The sequence below is a fragment of the Neopelma chrysocephalum genome, unplaced genomic scaffold (assembly GCF_003984885.1).
Source record: "Neopelma chrysocephalum unplaced genomic scaffold, ASM398488v2 Primary Assembly neopelma1_66, whole genome shotgun sequence".
NCBI classification, from domain to species: domain Eukaryota; kingdom Metazoa; phylum Chordata; class Aves; order Passeriformes; family Pipridae; genus Neopelma; species Neopelma chrysocephalum.
In genome coordinates, this window is record NW_020897725.1 from 3,810,757 (window position 1) to 3,832,979 (window position 22,223).

General features: G+C 43.8%; 1 protein-coding gene across 1 annotated transcript in view; it reads right to left on the reverse strand.

Moving 5' to 3' along the window:
- Window positions 1-22,223, reverse strand: part of EXT1 (exostosin glycosyltransferase 1) — a 176,521-nt gene that overhangs the window by 146,735 nt on the left and 7,563 nt on the right. The window lies entirely within an intron of this gene.

The window sequence follows — 22,223 nt, forward strand, 5'->3', positions numbered from 1 at the left end:
TTTAAATAGGGGGGTGAGGATAGGAAGCTTTGGGAGACTTTACTTGGAAGTGACTTCCCAGAAAGGGGAAATTCTCCATCCCAATGGCAGGAGGCCTGGGCTGGTTGCAGGCGGGCACAGCCACAGCTGCTACCCACCCCTCTTCCCTGCTGTCCCAGCCCCTTCAGGGGCTTCTCTAATCTAAAAATACAACAGGGCAGGGTGGGGAAAAAAACCCAGAGCAATAAAGAGGTGAGGTTTCTCCCATTTCTGCTTGTAGCTAGGAGCTACACACCGGGCGATGGCTGAAAACGGGTTAAATTGTGAAACTGCACCAATGGGTGAGTCCACTCTTGCAGGACAGCTCACCTGGGCACACTGGTGGGTCCCAGAGTCCAGCACACACAAAACATCCCAGACATGGGACACCAGACCAGCCCCGCACATCCACGACCTGCATCAGGACCTGCTAACTTAGAAATGCTGAAGCAGGTGAAGTCTCAGTCATGGCAGCGAGAAAAGGAAAGGGGACCTGGGTTGAAGTGAGGAGCCAGAGGAGTCTGCCCAGGTTAAACAAGTGACAGCACAGCAGCCCCCAACTCTGAACCAAAACCTGCTCCTTTCCACACAATTTAAATGTTCTGCCAAGCAAGAGAAGATCTGACTGCCTGTAGGGTTGAGATCCAGAAGGGTACTGTACAGTCCACACCCTCATTTTCTCCATCTACTTTTAAAATCCAGACCAAGATTTAAGGCAGATTTAAGAAATTACTTAAATGACAGCAAATGGCCAAGACATCTCACCAAGAACAAAACTAGCTAACTTGGCTCTCTACACAGGCACCCTAGAAATTGCAAACTAATCAAATTAGAGTTCATCTCATGGGTTACAAGGCATTTGTCATAGATGTACCACTAAAATAAAAAATTAGGACGTTACTTACACCTGCCCAAAATTTACCAGCTTTATACAAGGGACTTGCGAGAATGACTCAACATCAAATAAAAGGGCAGGGTTGGATTTTACAGTTTTAAAGACATGTAGTTAATATAATCTATAAATAACTGAAATAGTGTTTCTGAGTGAAAGGGCCATTGTTCATTTTTATCACGGATATGAAGAGAAGTGCTATGGGGAAGGCAGGGGAGGCTTTCCAACAGAACGTTATAGATTTATTTTATTAAAAAAAAATCCAACCATACAGAAGGATACCTTTGGGGCAGTAGTTTCAGGTGTGTTTCAGTACAAAGGCAGGGGCTTTAACAATATGGATGTCAAAGAGATGAACTTAACCAATACACTGGAAAGAGAAAGAAGAAACTGGTGACAGAGAAATCTGTATTTTATTGGGACTCTAAAATCCTACAGACGTAATGTTACTGTTAATATAATGTATCTATGAGGATTTTTCCAGATCAATATGAGTCATTTTGGACAATGACACTTAAGCAGTTTAATTAGTCACTCAAAGCCTAAACCTAAACCAGTTCTTAGATTTAAACCAGATCAGCTCCCAGTTCCAGTTCACTGGGCAACCACGGAAACATTTGTCTTATCACAGGGGAGGCAAAAGTACAGTCAGAGGCAGATGTGCTCCTTTCCACGGCAGTGACATCATTTTGACAGTAAAGCAACAGTAAAAATTTGTCAGGTGACAAATTCCTCTCCGAAAGAGCCGTTGCAGCAGTAACAGCTGCCAGGAGCAGGCCATGTCTTGGGACAGGGAGTCTTAACCAAACAAGCCTGCATCTTCAGCCATTAATCCAACTGGAAACCAGTGGGTCTCATCCTGCTTCCCACATGGGGCCATGCAGAATCCACAGCACCATCAGCTGCTGAAGAGAGCAGAGCTCCCTGGATTGACAGGGCTGGCAGGAGAGCAGGCACCCACTCAATTAGTCTGCCCCACAAGGCTGGCCAGCTGATGTTAACCCCACGGGGAAACCAACCCCTGGCTCCAAGCACACAAGGGATTAAAAACCTCAGGTTGAGATCACTAAGTCTTCCTTGCAATCAACTCAAACAAACAGATGAACAGAGGTAGTCTTCAAGCCATGTAGTAAACAGCAAAACAAGCAAAAAAATAAAATCCAAAACCATGTGACATCACCCTCCCCCTGTACATGTTTTATTCCATCGATGACAGAGGACTCAGTCAAAATCTGCAAATTGGTAGGCAGCACATTCCGTGCTGTCTGTCAGTATTACACATCCTAAAGGGCTGAATAAATAATTGAAGAATAAATAATTGTGCCAGGGCTTTGTCTCATGGGCCATTTTTATAGATTGCTGTCTAATGATAGCACCATCTGCGACACTCTGCATTAATATGGGATAAAATTACATAGTGCTTTGTTTGCTCTGACACTGTGATGTTATGATGTCTCTTAATATTATCTTGAATAAAAGGCTAGAGCAATGATGGAAATGTCCCAATTGCTTGTAAACTCTCATTTAGGGAAATCCAAGTTTAAGCAACTGGAGATGTTTTTCCCCTGGGGACAGGACAGGGAAGAGTGGGGAAGTCTGGCTGTTTCCAATGCATGTCATATCAAGGTAATTAAAAAGAGAGGAGCTTGTTAGTACATTTTTGTTATGCATGTCCAATTCAGAGGCTGCAGGTTAACAGCCCTTTGCTGAAAATGTGGCAGCCAGGCTCACCTCCAAAAAAAGCACACCCCGGTCCCTTCCTCAGCACAGACAGGGAGGCAAAGAGATCAAGCACAGGTTCTCACTCTCTAAATCCAAAGGAAATAAAATTACTTACGTTAGTTTAATCTCACATGAAGGCATACCAGAGGTGATGGAGGTTACCTGCAAGGAGACACGTGCTTTTTGCATGGGAAAGAAAGCAAGCTCAGTACAGTCACCACTTGCTTTCCAATAACACTTTACACTTCTTAACAATTCTCCACCCAAGAAATATTTTCTTATTTATTCTTAGAAAGAAAAACCTGAAGCCACAATTAAATATTCACCAACGGTACAGCTTATACTCCTGCCTTCTGTGCGCTTCTCCATGCGTGCAGAACACCAGCGGCATTTCCCTTCCCTCCTGAAAGGGTCTTGTGGACACCGCGTCTCTCTCCCTTCCCAGCTAAAGGTGCAGGGGACCGGGCAGAGCAGCACACCAGCAGCCCCCTTCCCTCACCCCTACGTGTCTGCAACTACTGCAATGAGCAGCTGCTGGCTGGTAGACTGGAAGGTGTGTGCGGACAGGAGCTAATTTGGATCCCGGGGAGATAGAACAAATGCATTTGCTGCCTCAAAGCTATTACTTACCTTTGGAGCTAATTGTGAAATTTTAAGAATGTTTTGCAAAGCCCAGTCTCACTGCCATCACAATCCAGCACCACCCCAGGGAGGCTGTGAAGATAAGAGCTTTGGCCTCTCCAGCCCCGGCCCTCCATCCCCAACCACCACTCAGCACCTGCATCCAGAACTGAGCATTTCAATTTCCACATCCCAGAAAAGCGACCCAGAAGAGATGTTGGGCAGATGGGATCCCTGCAGTTACGATACTTGCAATGTCACGACTGTGACCACAGGCTTCAGGAACTAATTTGCAAACCAGGAGTTGTCAAACTCTCCCTGGATCAAGTTGAGTTTGGCTTCAGAAGTACAGGGACCAAAGGAAGAGGGTTTGCAGGAGGCCTTGGAGAACAAAGCATTGTGGCTGCTCCACTCACTGGGATGATGGTAAGGGAAGCCTCTTGCCTCCAAGCCTTTCTTGTACCATCAGACAAATATTTTTTAATCACTCAGTCCCACCCTAAGAGCTGGCACACAAACCAATCTGGGACATGTGGTTACAACTTGGCTGACCAGAGGCCAAGTTACACCTAGATTAACAATTAGAGACCTACTGGTACAATCCCCTGCTGGAAGATGCCTTCAACCAGCACAAGGCTCCTCCAAAGAGACAATACATGCAGCATCCTACCCCTGCTCTTGCCAGTGTGAGCCATGATTGAGATTACTATACATGCACTCACTGGTTACAGCGTGCCCTTCAGTTTCTCTCAAACTTCAGAAACCTAAATGTGTGATGCAGGATGCTAAAGCACACCACCACAGCACAGGAGGGGGGAACCCCCTTCTGCACAAAGGGCTCGCTGGGCTTTTCCAACAGATTTGGCCACCTACACAGTTCGCATAAGCTCAGGAGCTTCACCCCCAAATTTGCATTAAAGGAGATAAACAGATGGCCACCGAGGGGCCCCGTGTCCTCCTCTCTGCCATGGAGACACTGTAAAGTTTGGATAAATTCCATCACCCATCCTGCAACTCCACTGGGCCAGCTGGGAACACAAATCCCTCCCCTACAGCGACAGCAGGGCTGTTCTGCATTAGTGACTAAGAAATGTTCAAATGTACCCAAACAGACACCACACACATTTAGCAAAACTTATCCTAATGCCAGAACAGCACCAGCTTCACCCCATGGGTATCCTGGGCATGCATTCCTTTTCCTCATGGAAAAAAAGTAAGAGAGCCTTCCTTGAGAGCAAAAAGTGGAACACAGACTGTGGATGCACACAAGAAGTGGGGAACAAGAGACAACATAGACACCAAAGCATTACCAGGGAAACAGTATTAATCAAACAAATTACCAAGAAAGAAGAATCAGACTACAAATCAGAAGAATGTGTTCCCTTCAGCAAAGAAATAAAATGCTCAGGGGGTGCCCCAGACACTGGATCCGTGTGCACCCTCAGAAGTGGCTCTGCCTTGCAGGCATTCCTCTGTTTCATTTATCTGTTTTGCAGATAAAGAGGGGCCAGCAACCCATGAAGTGTGGGGAATTCATCCCCTGGTGCCCAAGCGAGGCACAGGACAGCCATTGGGACAGCCATTGTGCCCAAGTGAAGTTCAACTGCAAATCCTGTCGGAAATGGCACTGCTCCCTGAGGGCTACAGAGGAGGGTCATGGGGAGGAGGAGAAGCTTAACAGCAGATAAAAAGTGAAGAGGAAGGTACAAGTGGGGTGTGCAGGGCATGCTGGCTGCCGCCTGGTCTCTGAGGGCAAATAACCACTTTTGTCAAAGCAGAGTAACCAAAAAAAGCATAATAATAACAAAAAGTACTGCTCTTGACATTAAATATTCATGGCAACAGCTACGGTGTGGCTAATGGAAAATGTCCGTAAAACCTTTGAGAAGTTTCTTAATGCACGAAGGCTGGCAGAGGTCACAGCTCGCTTGGTGCAGATCAGCAGCAATCGAACAAAAATAGTTTGTCTCTTTTCAAACTAGCACTAAAAAGGTATCCATTTATTGCACCAAAATCACTGAAGGCACCAGGAAGGGTCATAAACACTCATTAACACTATTTCTGGTAGCTGCCTCCCAGCTGCACAGCCATTAAAAGCTCCCCTTACCAGATTTCGGCTGTTAGCAGAAAGGAGGCTCCCAGACCCAAGAACAAGTGTTCCACAACTTCAGCACCACCTTCCCCTTTCCCATGCTAAGAGGTAAGGACCAAAATCCACATAGTCCAGTAATCTCCACCCTGCAGTGAGGCTCTCATGTGGATTAGTGCACAAAACTTCTCTACAGAAACACCATGCAGGCCACTTGCCTTTGTTACCTCCATTTCACAACAAAGCTACATACAGACCTCAATGTCCCTGTGCTTTTAGGAGAGAGGGCAAAACATCTGATATTTCAAGACCAGCACAACTGCAATTTGCCAAAATACCCAGTTCTCTTCCTTGCCCTTATCCTCAAAATAAATCAGTTACCCCAAACTGACAGTTGCAAACTGATTTTTGCAGTTCCCATCACTGTTTTATTCTGAATAGCAGTGAAGTTCAACTTCCCACCCCTCTTCAGGCCATGCAGGGGAACACTGGGATTTTCTGGGCACAGCAGGAGCTGAAGCAGTGCCAGCCAAATGCCAGCTTCTCCCATCACACACCCACCTGGTCCCCCAGCAGCACAGAGAGAGGGAGTGGGTGTTTCCAGACAACTTGGTGTTGACAACGCAGGAGAGCGCCATTTAAAACCACTTCCAGCTATTTTAATGGAGAGGTCCTGCAGGATCACATCAGCTGGAATAAAAAGCACCAGTTCTGACACCACATGCTGACTCTTGCCTCTCTTTCTTTCCAGCAGAAGGGCAGATGCACCCAACAACAGCAGCTTTCTATTAGGAGCTCCATCTCATACCATCTACACATCCATGAGCTCCAGCACAACAGCGTTCAGAGTTCTGACATCCCCCTTCCAGTGTTAATTCCATGCAAATAACAATCACAGAGCCCTGTCACCAGTTCAGACACACAAAAGCAATTAAAACTCTGTAACATCTATGCAATAAATACAAACTGCAAGGGTAACTTCAAGGCTGCCAGGTAAGTGCTGCCTGCAGAAAGTCACCAGGCACATACCTCTTACAGCCCAGAGGTCACAGAGACAAGCACATCCAGGTGTTTTAAATGTATCATGTAAGACTTTAAGTATAAAAAGTTGTACAGATTTCTCTTACTCCCTGTTGGCCAATAATTTTAATCCATATGCTGCTCCTGCTGCATCAGCACTGGTCTTTTAACGCTACTACTAATGGTGAAGATGTAGACACCAGTTGCTTTGTTTTACTCTGGATTTCAGAAAGCATTGTGCCCACATAAAAGTGCTTGTAGTGCAAGAGTAGGTCACATTAGGAACCAACATATTAGTCATATTAATAAATTTTTTGTCAAGGATTTGAAAGCACAGGAATCTGTCACTTCCATTGTTTGGTTCAATTAATCTTTACCAGTTTATTTATCTCCTACGGCTTGCTCAGCTTTCCAACCACTTGTATAAAAAGGTTTCCACTCTTCTACTTTTTAATTAAAAACAGAGTGGAAAAAAATATTGTGATTCACTCTCAAGACACAGAAAAATCCATTTCTAATGGAATAGAAATGACCAACACAGGTAAACATTTCCTAGAAAGTCAACAACTGTTAGTGGGCCTTTTTAGGTTAATATCCATGATATTCCTTGGCTTAATTTTACAGAGAAAAGGTCACCATCCAGCACTGTTTCCTCCTGCACATTATTAACCCTCCATATTCTGCAGGTCCAAACACTAGACTCTCACTGTGACAGACCTTCCCAAGATGTCTTCTGTGAATGCCAAAATCTCTTGTGAAGCATGAGCACTAGTTAAATCCTGCCCTGCACAAACTCTTGGGTCAGGTTGTGCTGCTCTCCCCACTGGTCTGGATAGGTCTGACAAATTCATTTATCAAACAGTTAGGAACAAGGCCTGCAAAACCCACCAAGTTTCATGTGCTGAGTTGTCTGTGGTGCCTGTGCCCTGTAAGACCAACTATTTAGCCTGTGAGGGTTTGATTTTCACAGCTAACATATGTGGTGCATGTTATTTTAGAGTTTGCAGTGGCCTAATAGTAAAGATGATTAAAAGCAAAAAAAGAAGGGGAAGTTGGTGGGATGATGACCAGCAAAACAGAGAAAGTCACGGTGTATGCAATTCTGTTTAAAATGTGTGTGTCTGTACTCTTCAAAGCCACAAAGACAGCACAGGAGAATTTGTATTCAAGACCTTCCCGAATTCAAGTTCAGCATATTAGATCATTCCTTCCTGCAATAGCATTTTTCTTTATCTACACTTTGCCACAACAACAAGTCAAACTCATCCACAGACAAAAAGCATCAGAGATGCCATTATCCACAATAGACTTACATCAGGGATGAACACGACTGCAGTACCCAGAGGAAAAAAAGTGCTGAAAATAAGATATTAAGAGCCAAATTAATTGGTGACATAAGCAGGTACAAGTACATTGAGTGAAATGGAGTAGCTTATGCCTGCAATGAATATAACCATAAGCATTTAGCAGGTTCTTCCTCGAGTCTTTGTTTAAACAAATCTGAATTTATTAGTCTGCTGCTGAATAAATATGATAAACTCTTATTGAAATTATCCTCTGGTGAGCAGCAATAAATACTAGGCAATATTCTTTCAAGTGATCCATTATTTTAAACTGGCTAAGAGCAACTCCAGGTTTTCTACATGCACAGACAAAAGTGATCTTCAATACAATAACTGAGTGTAAAATAGCATGCTGCTTTGAGTTTGGGAAGGCACATGGAAACATTCCCAAGCTCAGTACCAAACCAAGCAACTCAAGACACCCCATCTCCATGGAGTTCATACAAAAACAATATGGAACATTTCCATAATTTACAAAATACTATGAAATGCTAGAGGTCAAAATTTCCAGGGCATAATGTAACAGGGAAAACATGCACATCATGTGGGATCAGCTTTTCTGATATCACAAAAAATTGGAGCAAGGACACAGGCAGTATCTGTAATTAGGAAGAAAAAAAATCAGCTTTTGTCAGATGTGGCACCCAAACACGCTTCAGAGTTTATTTCATTAACAAGTACTTAGACACACACATAGGCCTCATTAAAGGAAAGCAGGGGGAGAAAAATCATGTATAAAGCATCCTATTTGTTCTCTGTTATCCAACCACATACCCAGAGCCACTTCAGCACTTCCCAGTGTCCTCCAAATGTGATGTTTAACAAACCTTGGTGTTGTGATACACTTTCAGCACTGCATTTTGACATCCTTTGGATGTTTCCGTCTCCAGAAGCTGAGGCTCAGGTGGCTGCTTGACCTGATACCCTACACAGGAACTGAAAGCAGGCAGTGCCTCATCTTCTATATCTTCCCTCCAAAGTTACCACTTATGGCAAAGCTTCAACCACCATTAAACTCTCAGTGCAGCCACTCTGAATGGCACACTGAGGAATTCCTCCAAACAGGTGACAAAAGGCCCCCTGTGGCAGCGCTGCCTCCATTCTTCTGCCTGCATCCCCCTTCCCATGGAGCAGCAAAGTGTCTCAAATACCACTGCAACATCTGCTTCCCAATGCAACTGTGCCTGATTGTACAAAATAAAAATCAAAACTAAAACACATAAGCATGCAATATAAAATTTGCATAATGCGAGTGAGACAGAAAATAAGACAATTTAACTAAAGTGATTACACAGACATAAACTCTCTGCCAAAGGGACACCAAACAAACATACTCTGTTTAAAAATACATCTTGTACATCACTTTTACCATGTTTAAAAGATAATCACACTCTTTAAACCACAGTCATTTGCTTAAGTCCAGGGCTGTGCCAGCCCTGGGCTTTCCCCAAGACCTGACCGCAACACCCACAGACATCTCTGTGGAGGTGGAGAAGACATCTCCCCCCACCAGTATGACCCCTCTGCCTCCATACTGGTTTCACACCAGTTTCAGGTGAGATGGCACCTGATCTAAGTTGGATACCCTGATGTATAGCTGGCTCAGCAAAAACCCTACCCCAAATCATCACATCACACTTCGGTGTTTTGGTTTGGTTTCTAAGGAAATTGGGAGCAGTGGAGTGAGTTCACACAAGGTTTGTGCCTTGAAATCACATGCTTGTGGTGCACCATCCAGCACTGTCAGTTCTCAGATTTGGTTTGTTTGTGAATCAAGGTGCCAGACACAAATGCCTTCACACCAGAAGCTCTCCAGGTCAACGCGGAGGTGTTTCAACCCATGATGAGCATCTCTGCTGCAGGTGTGTTTGTTTCAACTATGTGGTTGTCCATGTGGTTTACAGTTTATATCTCACATTAAAAATTGAGAGAGTAACCTTCTCACCTCCTCACTACCCAAACAATGTAATCCTACTTCTAGCAAATACAAGAGGAACAACTGAAAGAAAAAGCTGCTGTACTAAATGATGTAGTCTTGTTTTTCAAATTCTTAATTCTCCCCCTCCTTCCACCCTCGGGCTTTCACACACAACATTTATCTCCTTGATAACTCCTTGAAGCTCACCCTGCTTCTCTTGATGGCCAGGACGTCCCACCCGGTACACATCAGCCCTGGGCCACCCCAGCAGGGCAAAGACCATCTCATACACCCCGGTACAGCTCAACCAGAGACCCTTTTCTTTGTGTAACAGAAGGAAGCATAGACTTTCATGCCCCTGATTGTGAGTATACCCTCTACTACAGGGGTGTATTTTACTGTTTAAAACAAAATGTGTGTTGTCTTTTTTCAAAGCTACTCCCACTTTAGGGTCATCTTTATTACCTTCCCCTAACTCCAAAAATTACAAGGTCCAGCAGACTAATTCCTAACAAAGACACTAATAAACAGAAATGGCTCAGACAACAGCTTCATCTATACTTAAGAAAATACTGCACTGCCTGCAGCCACCAGCTCTTTACTTTGGCTTTTCTTTGGAATCCCAAAGATGGTGCCTTTCTCTATACATTTTTTTATCTCAAACACCCCTGTTTTACTGCTATTTGCCTGTGAAAACACCAGTAACTGAGAATATCCTCTGCCAAAGAGCAGTTGTTGCCTTGATTTGGTCCTTTTGCGCAGAAACCTCCACCAGACAGGAGTAAGTCCACCCTTTCCTCCACTTCTTTCCAACCCACCCAACAAACAAATGCACAGAAGCAGCACCTCCATGAAGATGTTTCATCAGCAGTACATTGCTCTGACAGCAAACTGCCAGGTTTCCATAAAACCCATCCCGGAAACAGCTGAATTTCAAAAGGCCCTGGGAACCAAGGCTTAAAGAAAGTCACTGCATCTGTACCATATCTTTGGAGTCTCTCTTCCTCCTCCCTTACCCCCACTGGTCTTGTTTTACCTGAGTATCTTCACCCAGTAGTTGTAAGGGAAAGCAGACACAAGATCTCATCACTGCCATTAATGAATTGGCTCAGTCATGCCATTAACAGTCCCACTTAACCGCACTGTAGTATTCCTTTGGCAGCTTCTCCCACCATAATGTAATGCCAATCCACCACACTGTCCCAAGTGAACTGCCAGTGCTCAGTTTACCATGTCACTTTATTTCCACACCAACCACCCGAAATGCTATCCCACTTGACTCTTACTGCCCTGTAATTAAGCATATAGTTAAGATTAGAGCAGTCAATATCCATCTCAACTTTCATGAGCAACCCACGGACATAAGGTCAAATAAAGAAGTATCACTGCATGGGGATACTTACCAACAGCATCCTCATTTACAGGCAAACTGTAATGAGGTCCAAGATCATGATTTTACCCTTTTGTAGCAGAGAAATTAAGTCAAGATTATATATACAGCTGGCCCTTTAATACTAAGAAAAAAAAACACCAAAACCAACTTCTGGCTGCATACGTAGTTGCCTTGCCTTGCAACAGGAAGCTTTCGTTTACTGCTCTAAGCATTCAAACACAAAAATCTGGTTTCTTCCTCCTCATGCTTTACATATTTGTCCAGGCCATTCCCAACTATCCTTTCAGCATTCCCTAAGAAACAGCTACCCTCCCTGTCCTGATACTGCTAAACACTCAGGCTCAGCTATTGATAAAGACCAGATGGGCAACATGAGAATGGGGAAGGGGATCTGGCAACGACAGTCTTGAGAAACTCAAGCTTCATTTTATGTTCTGCATTGGCTTCCAGAGAAACCTCAGTGAGCTGCCTGGGGCTGCCACCTCCCAAAACCTAGCACCCGGGGCAACAGTGGCACACAGTGCCTTCCATCCCTTCCACCGCCAGCTCAGCCTCCTCCTTTGGGCCAACCCAACTGCATGTGGGAAGATGCCATCGTGGTCACTGGTATCTGGGCTGACAGCATGAATGCAATGACAGCCCAAAGGAATCACCTCCCACCAAATGTAAATTACAGACAATCAACATTTTATCTCCCCAAACCACAGTCCTAGGCTTCTGGCATCAGTCCTATGAACACCCCATCCTCTTAGAGTTGGATGGGGAACACATCATGTTGCCCAGCACCAGGCCAGGGCAAGGGGGGCAAAGTGAGATTTGTATAAGCTGCCTGTTGAGGAGCTGGGGTGATTGTTTTGTTGTGTACACTGACCTACACCACCAACGTGCTCCTTAATACCAACATGCATCCTGATGATGAGGCAGCCCCAACTCAATCAGTATCAAGCATGAGGACACCAATCACATTTCTGCCAAAGCAGCCACAGCACGTGGTGTGACGTTTACACTGGCCCTGCCTCCCACTTGAGGATGCTTGTTTGACCAGAACTGCTCTAAGAGATGACATCCACCTGTCACAAAGTCTGGGGCCATAACACCCCCTGTGCAGCATATCTGAGTGACTTTGGCTTTGGAGACCAATTCCAAACTGATCACCCTGATGTGGTAGTGATGGCTGCTCCATCTGCACTGTTGAGGCGTCATGGTCACACCTAAACCCACAGACACGCTTTAATTCAAATAATCTCCTCTGAATAAGCTTTACTTCTTCCTTGCAGGGGCTGAAAGCAAACTGAGTAGCTTCCCCTCCAAGGCTTTCAAGCCTCCCATTCAGCTCTTGGTTTCTGAGAAGCACAGCTGAACTCAAAATCTGTCATACCTCCTAAGGCTCCAGCTGCAGACATTCTGGACCACTCATTCTCCTGAGTCTGGAGCAGAGAACCACACAAGGAAGGTCACTGCTTAGGGACGAATTATAGAAGCCCTGAAATCCCCCTTTCCTAGCAGTTCTAGTGTCAGCTCCAGCAGGGCCAGGAGATTCCCTACCTGCCCAAGCTCAAAGGAAAAACATGGAATAGTTTGAAGTAGATGGTTTAAGTGTAAGGGAGCAGAGATCTTCAGTGTGTTGCATTTCCTACAAAGAGTCTTCATACAAGTGACTCAAGCTGCTCAAAGTGAGTTCAAGTCAGCTCTTTCTTCCCTCCCTTTTTCATCCTGCTCCTTTTCACGGGACCATATTCATAATGATGGAAAAGTTTGACTCAAAAGCGTCATCTACATAAAGGTTGCCTAGATACTTTGAAGAGGAGTGTCACAGAATGTGGAAATAACAGGATTTCACTTTACGTGGCATTTAAAAGAAAATGCACCTAAAGCCACCACTCTGTGCACAATGGGAAAGAGAACAAATAATGAGTCCATGCCACACACAGCAGGACTGAAGCTAAAGGCTTCAATTCATTTACACTGGTAAAGCGAAACCCAATTATTCCGGAGAAATCAGAAGCCTGAATCAGAACCACCCAAACTTTTAAACACAATTCTGTTGCTGTGAATGCAAAGCAACGTTCTGGAGATGCTACTGTTCTGGAGACATTAATGAATCAAGGATCAGTAAACTTTCCAGGGAGATATCTCCCAACTCTACACATAAGTGAAGCAATACCCCAGACAAAAAAATAAGACAGATGCATTCCAGACCTTGCATGAAAAAGTGGAACATGTGTGGGGATGACAAACATCTCAGACCATTTGACTCGTAGCTGGACTCTGCAGCCTCTGACATACTTGACACATTTAGCTCACACGTGACGTAAGACTTCAGTGCAAAAGGACGCATTTACACATCAGCCTGCCATGTGGCATCCATCCTCCACTTCTCAGGCTTCTGTTTAAATAGATCAAAGACTTCTGGCCATGGAAAACAATGTAAGATCACATAAGGCAGCCGGGTGCCTCCTAACACCTTCCCTGCTGCTGCTGTTGGCTGTCTGCTGGCTGGGGACTGAGAGCAGCCACAACAGTGTTGTTAAACAACTGAAGTCAGCAATGTGCAGATTACAGCAGTATCACCAGATAAGATGAAAGAAAAGTGTATTTCAAGGAAAATGCATTTCAAGGAAATTACTCCAACACAGGGCAGCAGTAGCTTGGCACACAGCTGTGTGCAGGCACTGCTGCTGCCCAGGAAGCAGGATTTGCTGGGGGAGGACTCCCCTGCCCCAGCAGTGGGTCCCTGCGCCCAAGACTATGTCAGTGTCTCGTTCTCTTTGAAGAACGAAAGATGCAGGGAATGAGGCACTTCAAGGAGAGTTTTCTCTGCAATGCTATCATTTGGCAATTTGTTAAGTGCTCCCAACCCCATTGTTTCTGAGACTCACAGAACAAAAGCAGCTGCTCATCAAGATTCAAAATTACAAGGCTTGCCTTGCAGAGAGAAAGCAATACCTAAGTCATATCTGCTTTTGAGAAGGCTACAATTCACAAAGCTGAGCAAAGGTGTATTTCCTCTTCTATCACTTTAATTAATTGTGCAAAGAAGAACAGTGTTGAAACAAACATATTCCAACGCATGCTGAAGTTGAAGGTGCATTGCAGCCCCACAGGTTTCTCTTTTTTACAAAAAAAGTGGATTCTTGCTTATTACTATTTAAAAGAAAATAAAGAGGAAGTAAGGTTAGACTGTGAGTTTTCTAAAAGGATTTGGTTTTCACACTTTATCTTCAGACAGCCATAAGCTACTCGCGTGTCTCGCTTTACTATCTAATTGGTTTAAATGATCTAGTTTCACTTTTTCACAGAAGAATATGCCGCTAGCATGTAGTGACAGGAAGAGCTTTTGCAGGGTAAGAGCAAGCCAAAGGGAAGCAAAATGGCATACTGCCCTACAAACAAAGAGCAAGCAGCAAATCTAAGGTGAAATGAGTATCATTAGCTCTTCAGAACTGCTGAATCCTGTGCTGGAAGTCCTGAGGACCTAACTGGAGGCGGATCAAGCCAGCAACGCTCCATAGAGATGAAGATACACAGCACTTTACATCTGGCAGAAAGGCGACAGGGGCCAAATCAAGGAATCCTCGCACACATCCAAGCATGAAGATGGACCACTGTCCCTCATGCTGCCAAGGACAGGCAACATGCAGAAAGGGCTCAAACCCAACTTTAGGGCTCACAGCTCAGAAATGCTGAATTGTTCATGTAGCCCACAAATTTTCCACCCTCTTACTCTACCAAAGCTTTCAAATAAAACCCATTGTTTGTAAGGAAAAAAATTCCAAAAAGAACAGAAAAAGTCTCTTCTCACCCATAGAGATCCATCACTGCTATCCTGTGTATGCACTCACACCACCTTACAAAACACACCTTTGCACAACAGGATTTAAAAAACTGTAATAACTGATTCCCTACTAATTTGGAGAGGGGCTAAAACCATACAAAGGCATCTTTATCTTACAACTAGACCAAAACAAGGCAGGAACAAGCTCATTTCTAGGCTTATAAAACAAGCCTTTACAGATAATTATGTTTTATTACTCTTCATTTTATGAGGATTGTGCTATACAAAACAAATACCAGATGCCTATTTGTTGCATTTGGGGGGGAGAAAGAATCTCCGCAAGCACTGCTGTAAGAAGTCCTGCTTTTAAACACAATAAATGCATAAAAATTAATACTGTTGGAAACCAGCAGGTAGGAAGCAAATGGATGAACTGTAACTGTTGAAAGACCCTCTTCCCTCCAAGCTCCTGTGGCAAGAGCAGCCACTCACCAGCCTATTGCTCAGGGCTGGCGCTCTCTGAGCAAGGCTCCTTACATATGCATTTCCCCGAAAAATTAGTACCAAACTTTTCAGATAACCAGAAGCTTAAAGAAAAATGGAAGGGACAGGAAGACAGCAGGATTGAATGCTACTTTTGTTAAAGAGACACACATGTACTTAGCCAGGAAAACCTGTAAATAAGAGTCAAGTAGCTTAAAGATGGGGAAAGAGGAAAGAAAAGACAAGAAGGTGTAAAGGGATTTCTGGCAACCTTAAAATAAAGCAACCATCCAAAACAGGATGAATCCTTTAACCGTTAACTTGCCAGACTTACAAAACATGCTCCCAAATGGCCTGACAGTGTGCAGGACAGGACCCCATGCCTGAGACGAGGGACACGCATCTGAAACACAGGTACACAACCAGAGGGAGGCACACAAAGCATGACCAATAACAAGCAAAAACGGGACACAGTTCCTCAATGACAATAAAATGTAGCCAACTTTACAGCAACTGCCAGATGTCAGCCATCCACCCTCCCAGAGGCAGCACTAGGAAATCTATTTCCCATTTTCAATGGTGGCTTCCTTTTTCACTTTAATTGCACTAAGATTCAACCATGGGGTGACAATAGACACTTCTGACTTAAGGCTGATACCAGCCCTACATTGTAAATCCAGTTTTCAACCTCATGTCTGACAATGCTTTAAAGTTCTGCAAAAGAGACTGAAATTGTGTACACAGAATCTCTCTGCAGTAGGGAGCCAACTTTTTTTTTTATTTTAAGAGATATTTTTAAGACATGGTGCAGTAATAAATGCAAGGTAAGTAGCAGTGGGACAGTTTCCATGCTTTGCTGCTCATTTGCTGGTTTCCATCTGTTCTAATTATCAAAGCTGAGGATGGGTCTCTTCTATTACCCTCCACCAGAGCACATCCTCAACCTACTTCCTAATCAAGTTTGTTTACAAATATTCATTAAATTCCATGCTTTATTGGCCCAGTCATTTAATTGTAAGACCATGGTACCACAAGCTGCAATTACAGTAATCAGTGCATTGATTATTGTGAAACACAGTTACCCTGAGACTGAAGCTAAAGTAAATAAGAACTATTGCTATAACCAGTAACTACACCAACAGGGCAACCCAGGATCACAACACCATCTCTAAATTGTTAGATCTCTAGTGTTACACCCAAACAACACAGACAACTTCATTGTGAATTATTTTACTGTGACCTGTGTCAGAGAGAATTTTCATGAAAAATGAAAGAATAAAAAACCTTTTCGCTAAAAACGGCTATTATTAAGGCTGCCAGAAATAGCTAATAAAACAAAAGCTGAAACCTGTTTTCACTGCAATTCACTAATGTTGTGATGCAGAGAGCGAAGGAAGAGACAAGAGTCCTTATGACTCCACTGGTTATTTCGTTTCTCGGCAGTAGTAACAGAAACGAGTCCTGTGAAGGATGGCAAGTGCAGAGTGCGATGATTTTTTGACACCTTCAGGGCAAATGGTTAAGACAAGGACCAGGTCCCCTTGCACAAACACAGAGCAAGAGTCAATCCAGACCAGGGGATGCTACACCTCCAGCTCCACAGCAAAGACAAGCCAGGGTCTGAGGAGAGGCAGCAGCTGAGAAAATAGCCAGCCCTATGGTTACCTCCATGTCAAGAGGACATGCACAGAGAATTTAGAGATGAACAGGAATTTGGGGCTTCCACTGAGCTGAGGGGACCTGAAGCCCTCACACTGGGTGCAGAGCTTGGGGAGCAGCTTGTATGGCCAAACAAGGGGCACTGCCTGCCCCACCCAGAGGACCTCTTGCCAAGACAGGACATGCTACGTCTCTGACCATGCAAGACTCAGCTGGGGACAACTAGGCGCTGCTCAGACCTTCCAGTTCTCCTCATCCTGCCCACGGCAATCCAGAAACAACACTTACAGGCAGATGGGACAATAAGATGGTGGGTTGTTCTCAGATGAAGGTGAACGACCACCTCCTGCTAATTAACAACTCAGGCACTTGTCTCCTTACATGCCACATCTGCAGAAGCCATCTTCCAAGGAACAAAGCTAAGACTCTATTACCACTCTCTGCAAGTAAATTTTGGGAAGGCCATAGAAAAGCAATCGCATTTGTGTGCGTGTGAGCTCACAAACTAACCCCAGGAACTCTCTTTATGGCAGGGGGGTCATTTACAAGGAGAGATGAGAGCAGCATGCACCCACATCCCCCCCTTTGATGTGTCACCCACCTGCCTTCACACAGCCCCAGCCGCTTGCGCGCTTTGATTACCAGAGCCTTTCCCGCCACCACTTCCCTCAGCTGCTTTAATCTTGCCACAACAACAGCGCCATGAAAAGAAAGGGGGAGAGGGAAGAGGGTGAGAAAGAGAAATAAAAAGAGAGAGAGAAAAGAGATTTGGGTCTGGAAAAATCAACTTGATGGAGGAATCTGGAAAGAACTGACTTGCTGTCAGGCAGAGATGAAAGCACTAGAAATAAGGGATGTGTTGAGCGCTTATTAAAACGGTGGCATGATTCTCATACGGAAAGCACATCTTTGGCAACTGCTTGAAATCACTCGCATGAAAGAGCCACCCAACAATCTTGGATGGCTAACTTTAGCACCATTTTTATCTTTTGTTGAATATGCATAAAAGCTTCTCAAGACACGTGTCTAATCCAAAAATATAACAAGAAGTATTTCAAAATCTTGCATAAACTCATCCACAGGCCAGACTGATCATCAAGCCTGAAGCAATGCCAAACAGTGAAGAGAAACCTAAAACCAGCTTGAATTAAAACTTGCAGAACTGTAGTAAAAAAAGTAGGCAGGGAAGGGAGATGGAGAGCAGTTATGAAAATGCATGATTGCCTGAAATATTTCCCCATCTTCAAAAAGTGTCGCCTCGAAATTCCTACCTGCTTCATTCACCTTGCTGCTATCAGATTTTTTTATTACCCTCTCTTTTGAGGATTTGTCTGGCACTTAGTATGCAGGAGCAGTGTGCAGGAATAGATCCTGCTGCCATAGATAATGCGGTTCTAAGGGAAACCCATCAATTGTTAATGGCCATGCAAATTGTTGAAACTAGAGAGTTATTCACAGTTATCTCGCTGTGATTTGGTAAGTGTCCATGCCTGATGTGATCACTCACTTGATATATTTTTCTATTACAATTCAAGTAGTAGCCTTAGCTTCTGGTTTTAGGGGAAAAAAAGCATGAGGGAGTGTAGGAGGGTGAAGGGATGTTATTTGTTTTAAATTATTTTAAACAGTCATACATGCCTTCTTATGCAAACTATGATAAATCCCTCCCAGAGACTACAGTCATGCCTTACTGAAACATTTAAATCTCTCCGATCAGGAACTAAAGGAGTTTACCATGAAACTTCAGACCCTGATCTTACAAAGCACATTCTTACGTTCCAACAACACACATGGTGCACACATCCTTTGTGGCACTGGATCTTACAGCTGCAGGTTGCATCTTTTTACAATTTCTGATCAGGGTTTTCTCCTGCCTATGCAAAAATTTGCTGACATTTAATAAGCTATAGGCGTCTCCTCAAATCCATAATGCATTCAGTCTCTTGCAGCAGCAACTTACTGATCATTAATTTTCAGCTTTATTGCAGCTCCAACATATCAGATGCCTTTTTTTTTTGCATCTTGTCTGAGATTTATTACTTTTAGCAAAGTGTACTTTGTTTTTTTATTTTGTTTCCCCATTTTTAAATAGTCCTGAAGGGGAAATGTTACTCTTCTTTATAAAATAATTCTGAAATCACACTATTAAAAAGTAAATCCTATAATTATGTTTCCCATTAGGATTAGATAAATTACATTTAATTAAAACAAAAATCTGCTAGCACCCAGCACAATGGTTGGTGGCAAATTCAGAAGATGAAACATTCATGTCTTTATCTTCCTGAAACAGCTGATTGAGTCTATGAGCAGACACACCCAAACAAGCCTTCAGAGATATAAACTCAGACATTATAAACAAAAATTTGTCCTCCCTTCAGACAAAGATTCTGATTTTTAGAAGCAGCCTCTGATTTTATTCTTGCAGACTACAACTACAATTTTGACGAGCTTCCTGGTACTAACGCACTGAACTACCTGACTGCACCAGGAATTCCAGTATTGTGATACAATGTCTGCAATTATTCACAAGGCAAAAACCAATATCAGAAGCCAAGATCTTCTAGGAGAATGAAGAAAAACAGGATTCCTAACCAACACTGCCACGCTTCCCTGTCTCCAGCACTGCTGTTTGTCAGGTGATGTTCTTCATCAGACTGAGGGCTGCAGGGGTCATAATGCACACCGCAGCTCTAGGAAACTATTTATACCATGCTCCATTTTACAGCCTCAGAAAACTAATTATTAACAGGACAGGGTCCCCCATGTACATTTGGCAAACACTATGGCATGCATTTTTCCTTTAGGAATCTACTGCTACGCGCAAGCCATCAGCATCACGCTCTCAATTTTGTTTAGGAGCTGAAGAATGATTGATCTTATCGATTTGTGTCAACAGTCTGACATGGCCATATCGACCGGCGGTAATTTTGTAGGAGGAGCTGAAAAGGGAACTGGAGATAGCGTTCTCTGTAGCACGCCATCCAGCCTAAAGAGAAAATGTTGTTAGAGATGCTGTTACAGCCGTCGACAGGACCGCACTGGGACTCAAACCGACACAAGTGAGCGATCAGACATTTCCCATGACCGTGTTTACAGAAAATCCCCTGCTAAACACTCAACTGTATAATTATAATCTATTACAATTATGCAAAGAAGTAACATTTCAGAAAGGCCTTCTCATTTTCCATTCTTAGCATTGAATACTTTTGTTTTGCAGCCAATCAACTAAATTAGCCCTAATTCTGTTTCATTCAGAAACACAAAGAGGATATTAGAGGGGAAAAAGTGAGCAAATGGGAAATTCACTCAGGAACCCAGGAATTATTTTGTTTTCATGTATTTCTGGACTAGAAACCATCATGGCGGAAAAAAGACAACTTACAGCAGAAGAGCTTTACTGAATTTGCTAACTGCATCACAAGAGCCCTTGGAGGAGTGATCGGGAACAACCGTGCTAGAGTGCCTGGAAAGGCAGTGGCCTATGGTAGGGGCTGAGTGAAGTAAGGGAAGTTAAAAGGCTCATATACTAATGTACCACATATCCTGACACAGGACAAGTGTCAAACCCCAGAAGAGCTTTTGTGGGGATTTCCCCCTGCCAGACACACAGAGAAGAGCTGCTTTATACTGCTTCTGACAACTGCCACCTTTTATGGGAAAATCAGTTTAGACCTTCACTCACTGATACTTCCTGGAAAGGGGATACAGAAAACATGAATGAGTAGTATCTCAGTTTTACATAGTGCTTTCTCTAAACATGGCAAAGCACTCGAGTAATCCACGAAATGCTTGGGGAAGGCAAAGTGTTCTTCCCATTTTAAAAGCATATGGAAATGTAACCATGGTGGCCAGCAGCAATCCTGGCTGTCCAAGTACAACCTCGAAACCACGTGTGTGACAGGAAGGAGAAGGCAGGAGGTCCCACAACAGCCCTGCCTGCACTAAACTTCACCCAGGGACTGCAGGAGCACGGAGAAGCCTGTCTCAGTGGAGTACAAAATGGGAACCTGATTTAGCCAAGATGAACATCCACTACCTTTCAGGGAACACCCACCTAGCCTCCTGTCTGCATCCTGGTTGAGGAGGCAGCACTACATCACTTGAAAAACTGAGGTTAAATCCCAGTGAGAGGTCAAGGACAAGACGAGTGGGGAAAACACAAGATATTTAAAGAAAATGGCATCTTTTTTCTCCTGTTATTAAGGAGGCCTAACCCTCCTGACTAGCTTACAGTTATGTTTTCTTATTCTTAGAAATGATAGCATTTTAGGAAGTTAGACTGCATTTGGAAAGCCATCAGCCTTGCAGCACTCACGCTAGTTCTTTCCCAGCAAAGCAGATAAGCCACAACATTTTGCTGAGATAGGCCCTGTATTTCTTAAAACATTATTTCCCTCTTCTCATGTGAAGATTTCCTCTCTTTTGTTGTGATTTGGAATTCATTTCCTTAACTTGTTTCTCCTGCACCACTGCAGTGTGCTGATCTCCAACCTCTCAGCCTCTAAAAACCCTCCCAGATTTTGTGGCACCCATGCTACAATACCAGGACAGTTTCTTCCAATGCATGGCTGACAACTGTTATAATTTATAATTTGCTCTATAAATGGAAGAAAGGATTCCCACCATTCTCTGGCTTAGATCTGTAATCACCCCTGTGCACACCTGGTGTTGCAGGCACCTCCTGCTGCAGCTCCCTCCCGCTCTGCCTGCTCCAGAGATGTGGGGATGAGTTGGATCAGCATTACCCAGCATTGATGCTCCCAATAGCTGACTGAGGAGGCTCTTAAATTAAGGGCAAAACAGTCATGATACATGTCCTGTTTCCTCCTGAAATTTGGATTGAAAAAAGAGCAACACAAAACCTCATATAAAAGCACAGCATAACTGGATGAACAGAGGAAGAGGAACAAATCTACTGCTCTGTGTAAACCATGAGAAGGTTTTGAAACCTATACATCTCAAAATACTTGGCAATGTGGAAGGCTGCAGAACCTTAAATATAACCTGAAGTTATACCCACACATTCCCACAGGCTAAACTAATCTCCACACAACACAGGACAGGAGCACAAATCTTGCATCATCACCTAGATATAGCCAAGTCCCGGAGAAGTCAGTCACCTCCACAGCTCAGAACACGGCATTTAACTCCATTCACAGGCCAGACAGTTATCCACGTACCTACTGATTATTTTCCTCTGGTTAGAAAAACAGTTTGTTTATCCAAGACCACAAAACTCTGTGGATTTTCTGAAAGAAACCCCTCAGAGAGAAAAAGAAAACAATCACAG